The sequence below is a fragment of the Canis lupus genome, chromosome 17, assembly GCF_048164855.1.
Source record: "Canis lupus baileyi chromosome 17, mCanLup2.hap1, whole genome shotgun sequence".
Taxonomy (NCBI): domain Eukaryota; kingdom Metazoa; phylum Chordata; class Mammalia; order Carnivora; family Canidae; genus Canis; species Canis lupus.
The window spans coordinates 20,977,115-20,984,210 of NC_132854.1; positions in this window are offsets into that span (position 1 = coordinate 20,977,115).

Consider the following 7,096-nt stretch of genomic DNA (forward strand, 5'->3'; position numbering starts at 1 on the left):
CTTTTCAACAATCTTCACAGCATCTTCATTAGAAGTAAATTTCATCTCAAGAAACCACTTTCTTTGCTCATCCGTAAGAAGCAAATCCTCATCCATTAAAATTTTATCATGAGACTTGCAGCAATTCAATCACATATTCACGCTGCACTTCTAATGCTAGCTCTCTTGCTATTTCTACCATATTTGCAGTTACTTCCTCCACTGAAGTCTGCAGTTACTCCCTGTATTGAAGTCTTGATCCCCTCAAAGTCATCCATGAGATTGGAATCAACCTTTTCCAACTCTTGTTAATGTTGACATTTTGACCACTTCCCATGAATCATGAATATTTTTAATGATATTTATAATGGTGAATCTTTCCCAGAAGGTTTTCAATGCACTTTGCCCTGATGTATCAGAGGAATCACTATCTATGGCAGCTATAGCCTTTTAAAATGTATTTATTCAAAAAATGTATTTATTCAATAATAAGACTTGAAAATAAAAATTACTCCTTGATCCATGGGCTGCAAAATGAATGTTGTTTTAGTAGGCATGAAAACATTAATCCTATTGTACATTTCCATCAGAGCTCTTCAATGACAAAGTACGTTGCCACGGAGCAGTAACATTTTGAAAGCAATCTTTTATGCTGAGGAGTAGGTCTCAACAGGTGCTTAAAATATTTAATAAGCCATGTTGTAAACAATGTGCTGTCATCCAGGCTCTGTTGTTCCATTTACAGAACAAAGAGCAGATTTAGCACAATTCTTAGGGGCTCTAGGATATTCAGAATGTAAATGAACATTGGCTTCAACTTAAAGTCACCAAGTGCATTAGCCCTAACAAGAGAGGCAGTTTTGCCTTTTAAGGCTTTGAAGCCAAGCACTGACTTTTCCTCTCTAGCTATGAAGTCCTAGATGGCATCTTCTTTCAATAGATTGGTTTGTCTATGTTAAAATCTTAGTTCTTCAGTGTAGCTACCTCAATTGTTATCTTTGCTAGATCTTTTGAATAACTTGCCACAGGTTCTATATCAGCATTTCTGCTTCACCTTGCACTTTTCTGTTATAGAGATGGCTTCTTTCCTTAAACCTCATGAACCAATCCTCTGCTAGCTTAAAGTTTTCTTCTGCAGCTTCTTCATCTCTCTCAGCCTTCGTAGAATTGAAGATTGTCAGGACCTACCTCTGGATTGGGCTATGACTTAAGGGAATGTTGTAGCTGGTTTGATTTTCTATCCAGACTAAAACTTTCTCCTTATCAGCAATTAGGCTGTTTTGCTTTCTTATCATTAGTCTGTTTGCTGGACTAGCACTTTTAAGTTCCTTCAAGAACTTTTTCTTTGTATTCACAACTTGGCTAACTGACATAAGAAGCCTCACTTTCAGGCTGTGTCAGCTTTCAACACACCTTTCTCATTAAACTCAATCACTTCTAGCTTTGGATTTAAAGTGAGAGATGTGCAACTTTTCCTTTCACTCGGACACTCAAAAGTTATTGTACTGTTGTTAAGTGGCTTAATTTCAACACTGTTGTGATTCAGGGAATAGGGAGGACAAGGAGAGGACAAGGAGAGGGAGGGAGAGATGGGGAAATGGCAGATCAGTGGAGCAGCCAGAAGTTCATTGTTTCATACGGGTGCCCCTCATGGTGATCACAAATTACAATAGGAACTTCAAAGATCACTGATCACAGAGCTCCGTAATAAATATAATAATAATAATAATAATAATAATAATAATAAATATTAAAGTTTGAAATATTGTGAGAATTACCAAAATGTGACAAAGAAATACACAGCAAGCAAATGATGTTGGAAACATGGCTCCAATAGAATTGCTTGAGGCAAGATCTCAACAAACCTTCAGTTTAGTAAAAAAGAAAAGCCACTGATTGTGAAGTACAAAAAAGTGAAGCACAATAAAACAAGGAATGCCTGTGCCCCAGAATGGATGTTGGAGTATCCAGCAACCTGGAAATGCTTACAGGTGCAGACAGTAAAAGCTCCCCAAAAGCCTAACTTGTATAGCCACAAACAGACAAATAAAACAGGTCAGGGACATCCTAGCAAGACAGAAAATTTTTGGAAAATAATAGTCAAGCCCCACAGAATAAAACTGTAGCTCCACCTCTATCCATGCTGGCAGCTACTAAGTGGGGAGTCTAAATTATCCACCTTCACAAGGCTGTAATGAGGCTCCTGAACCCATCTATTAGAGCCAAGTCAGAAGAAAACAAGCTAAGACAAAAATTTCACCTTCAGAGTTTTTCCACATAATACCCAAAATGTCCAGGTTTCAATTAAATAAAATCAATGAACAAAGAGCCATGAAGACATCTTAAATTGAATTAAAAAACACAATCAAGAGATGCCAACAAAATGATGACAGAAATATTAGAATTATCTGACACATATTTTCAAGTAGTCTTCATAAACCTGCTTCTGTGGTCATGCTGGAAGTAAATGAAAAAAAAATCAAGACTCCCAGCAAAGAAATAGAAAATGCAAAGAATAAACTAAGGAAACTTTAGAACTAAAAGTATAATAACCAAAATTTTGAAATAAATACCTCTCAATGTAGAGGCACAGAAGCAGAAGACAGAGGAATTAGTAAAATTAAAGATAAAAATCATTTACTCTGAATAAAAATAAATGTCATTAAAGTTGAAAAGAAGTAGCCTAAAGCCCCCCAAATTAATAGAAGAAACTCCCCAAATTTGGCAAAAAAAAAAAAAAACCAAACCCATAAATCTATAGTCCAAGAATCTCAGTGGATCTCAAACATATGAATCTATAAAAATACAAACCAAGGCACATCAGAGTCAAGCTTCTGAAAAATAAAGACAAAGAAAATACCTGAAAATCAGTGAGAGGGAAAAAGACAAAAACCCTACCAACTCAGAATCCTGCATTGAGTGAAAATGTCCTCCAGAAATGAAAAGGGAATCAACACATTCACAGATGAAGGAAAACTAAGAGAATTTACCACTGACCTACTTTAAAGTGAGGGCTAAAGGAATTTATTAAAACAATGATTTGTATATTCTTCAAGATTAAGTTATTGAGGGTGAATAGAATGTTATAAATAAAATTACATACATACATCTTAAAAATAATAAAGTACCTATATTGAATGTAATTATATCATAGATTCACATATTTTTAGTCACTAGAAAGAAATGGTCCACTCAGGCTAAATCCAACTAATTATGGATATTAATGAAATAACTTTCAAGTATTTTATTTTGATGTAATTATTTTCCATAGAGGGGAAAAACATATTTCAACATGCTGCCATAAATCATATTGTTGTCTGCTGATTTTAGAAGGACTTAATTCCACAAAAAAAATCCTCAAATTTCCCGGAGGAGTTATGCCTGACAATTTGTAATGACATAAACTCCATTTAACTTGACCTGAATCTTAAACTCAGTAAACAAAAAGAGCTAATCTAATGTTTCAAGTAAAGCAAGTGTCATGAAAGTGGATTAATTCTGATGACTAAAGTATTTTATTTATCAATTGACTGAGAGAATTGAATAGTCAATGGAATGCAGGCAATTCAAAGCTCACTCAACCCTAAACCTGAGGGACCAATTTTAGGAGTAACCATGTTATTCAGTTTGAATGCTCATTCAGTCCTTGATCGCTCTGCTGAGAATGAGAAGTAGCTGCTAAACACTGGGATGTGGTCGTTTATTGTTATTATGTTGAGAATGATTCAATGACTTGCCACTAAATTGGTTCCAGTGACTTCTTTCTCAGAGTTTAATTGTCAAAAATGAGTTACTGAGAGATTAATATTTAAACCACGAAATTCAAATAAGGACCTTTACATAAAGAAAGTTATTGGATTTATTTATGCTATCTACTTTTGCATTATCTCTTTGGCCTATTGATAGGGCATTTTTATTTCTGCCTGTGGTTTTTCTTCTGGCAGGGAAATTTTCCTAATTATTTTTTTTTTTTAATTCTCTCTCCAAATTTGGAATGTTTTGATACTTCAATTATTACCCTCCAAATTTTATATTTAAATTATCAAAATATAAAGTATATTATAATCTTTACTCATCCACACAATACCATAAGCTGAAAATGCTTTTACTCAAATCATCTCTAATTTACATAGCATGTAAACATCTATAGATCTAAAGCTACAACTTCTCCACCAGAATATACTGTATAGGGATTGTTTTCAGACTTTCATAAATCACTAATTATTTGGATTTATATATGTTGTATCATATATTCGTGGTTCATTGCTTTTCTCACTTTCAGGACCTTGATTGCTTATTTCTGAAGTCCATCTTTAAAAAAACCTTTAAATGAAGTTCTGTCACTAGTAGATAATCTCAGTGTTTATCTGAAAATAGTACTTTTTTGGCCTTCTGTTTTGTGGGTGTGCCATTCTACTTTACAGTTAAGTTGTGATACAAATAGCATAAACTGTTATAGAAAATACTGTGAAACTGAACTCATTAAAACTAAGAATTTCTGCTTATAAAAATATACCATAAATCTAAAAGGTAAATAAAAAAATTCAGAAGACATTTATAAAATATTTAATCTTTGAAGCAGTGCTCAAAAAAAATCAATAAGAAGGAAAACAACTTAATGATTTAAGATGGGCAAAATATATCACCAGATATTTCATAAAGGAGATAACATAAGAGTCTGTAATACTATGAAAAATCTGTTCAACTGCTGAATAATCAGTGATACAGAAATTTAAATCACTCTATAACTATTTTAGAATCACTATGTTGACAAGATTTTAAAAACTTATCCATGAAAAGTTTTGTTAGATTGTTCAGCAAATGGCAATCCAAAATTGCAGATAGAGTATAAAGTGATACAATTATATTGGAGAACCATTTAATTTACTGGTACATGTCAATCTGACTGTAAATTAGTATCTAGCAATTGTACTCTAAATATGCATCCTAAACATATTCTTTAAAAGTTGTGTACAAGGATGACCAATGCAACAATACCAATTATTGCAACCAATCTGCAATTGTGAAAAGCCTAAAAAAAAATTCAAATGTTTTGGGACAAAATTAAGCTGCACATGGTGAGATTAATTAAGCTTTAAAAAGTTAGTATTGAGAGTACAAAACAACTTGCTTATAAGTCGAGTAGTACATTTTCATTGAATTTTGAAAATATGGAATATTGCACAGTATAATGTTTAGGTATGCTTACACGTGTGATAAAACTGTACAGCAAGGCAAATGTGTGATCAGTAGAGATTCCAGAGGCGCCTAAGTGACTCAGTCAGTTAAGCATCTGCCTTTGGCTCAAGTCATGATCCCAGGGTCCTGGAATGGAGCCCCAAGTCAGATTCCTTGCTCAGCAGGGAGTCTTCTCCTTCTCCTTCTCCTTCTACCCCTCCCTCTGCTTGTGCTCTCTCAGTCTCCCAAATAAATAAAATCTTGGGGAAAAAAAGGAATTAGAAAGGAACTTTCAGATAATTACATGGAAGGATGGAGGGACTATAATTTGGGAATTTTATACATAAAAGATTTATTTAATATTCTTTTTTTAATGGGGGTGCATGGGATCATTTTATAATGAGAACCACATATATTCTCTTCTATACTTTTGAAAAATTTCATAATTTCAAAATTATTTAAAATAATAAATTTCTCTCTTATCCTAACCCCACACTCATGTGGTTTATAACTCCAGAACAAGGGCACCTGGATGACTCAGTTGATTAAGTATCTGCCTTCCGCTCAGGCCATGATCTCAGGGTCCTGGGATCAAACCCTATTTTGGGCTCCCTGCTCCGTGGGGAGTTTGCTTCTGCTTCTCCCTCTCCCCCTGTCTGCTGCTCCTCTTGCTGTGTTTGCTCTCTCTGTCAAATAAATAAATAAAATATAAAAAAAAAAAAAAAAACAAACTCTGGACTACTACTTTTAGGAGCCCCCTTGTATATGATTTAGGAGATATTGCAGTCAGATATTAGTACCTACTATTATAAAACAAAACAAAACAAAAATAATGTTATATATTAAATTACAGTGTTCAATTTTAGAAATAAAGGTAATTACCAATTTTATCAGTTTTGTCTATGATGTATTGTCTATTTGAGATCTTTATATGGTTAGATTTGTTAATTGTATATACTTCAAGAAAGCGATTCTTTCTATGTTCTCAAATTTGTTTGTAAAAATGAAGCAACATTCTATATTTTATTCTTATAATTTAATTTCTTTATGATTTTGTCACTTTGAGTATTTTCCTGTTCATAATTGTATCTAATATATTTTATGTAATTTTGCTTGTTTGTTTTCCAAAGAAGCAATACCTAGACTGTTAAGCATTTCTTCCATTTTCTGTCAGGTTTTATGGTTTGTTAAAGTTTTAATGTCATCTTTAATAATTCTTCCTTCTACTTGACAAGTTTATTTACCTTTTCTTAAGAAGCTTTACCATCATTTACATATTATGAATTGCACATATATGAAATGTACACGTTGATATGTTTTGACATAGGGGGAAGAAAATTCTTCCCTTCCTCTCTTCTAGGTTCTTTGGCTGATCAAATAATTATATTGACATAAAACAGATTAACAGGATAAAAATACATTTAATTTAATACATACAAGAGATTCATAAAAAAAAGTGAGACTCAAAGACAGTAGTTTTTCTACCTTTTAGACCAAGAAACAATAAATTTGTGAGGAATTGACACGGAAGACAAAGGATTTAAGCTTGGGGTAATACATTGATAAAGAAGTAACAAATTTTAGACAGACTTTGCAGCCCTCTATTCCAGATCAATTGTGAGAATGTCTTCCACCCTCCTGGTACAGGCAAGGTGTCTTCCATGTGGGAGATTTATCTCCTGCTTTCAGACAGACAAAGGAAGATCAGGATGTCTTCTTTGCACCAGTTGTTTCTAAAGACCTTTGATTCCAAATAATCAATATGCCAAAGAGGCACATTCTGTTCCCCTTCAAAGTGTGCGCAATCCATGAAATCATTCCATAATCAAGATAAAAATATGTACATCATCCCAAAAGCTTCCTTGTGCCTCTTAAAATTGTTCCCTTATGCCCCCTCCCATTCTCCTCACTCACAGACAAGCACTCATGTTTTTGGTCA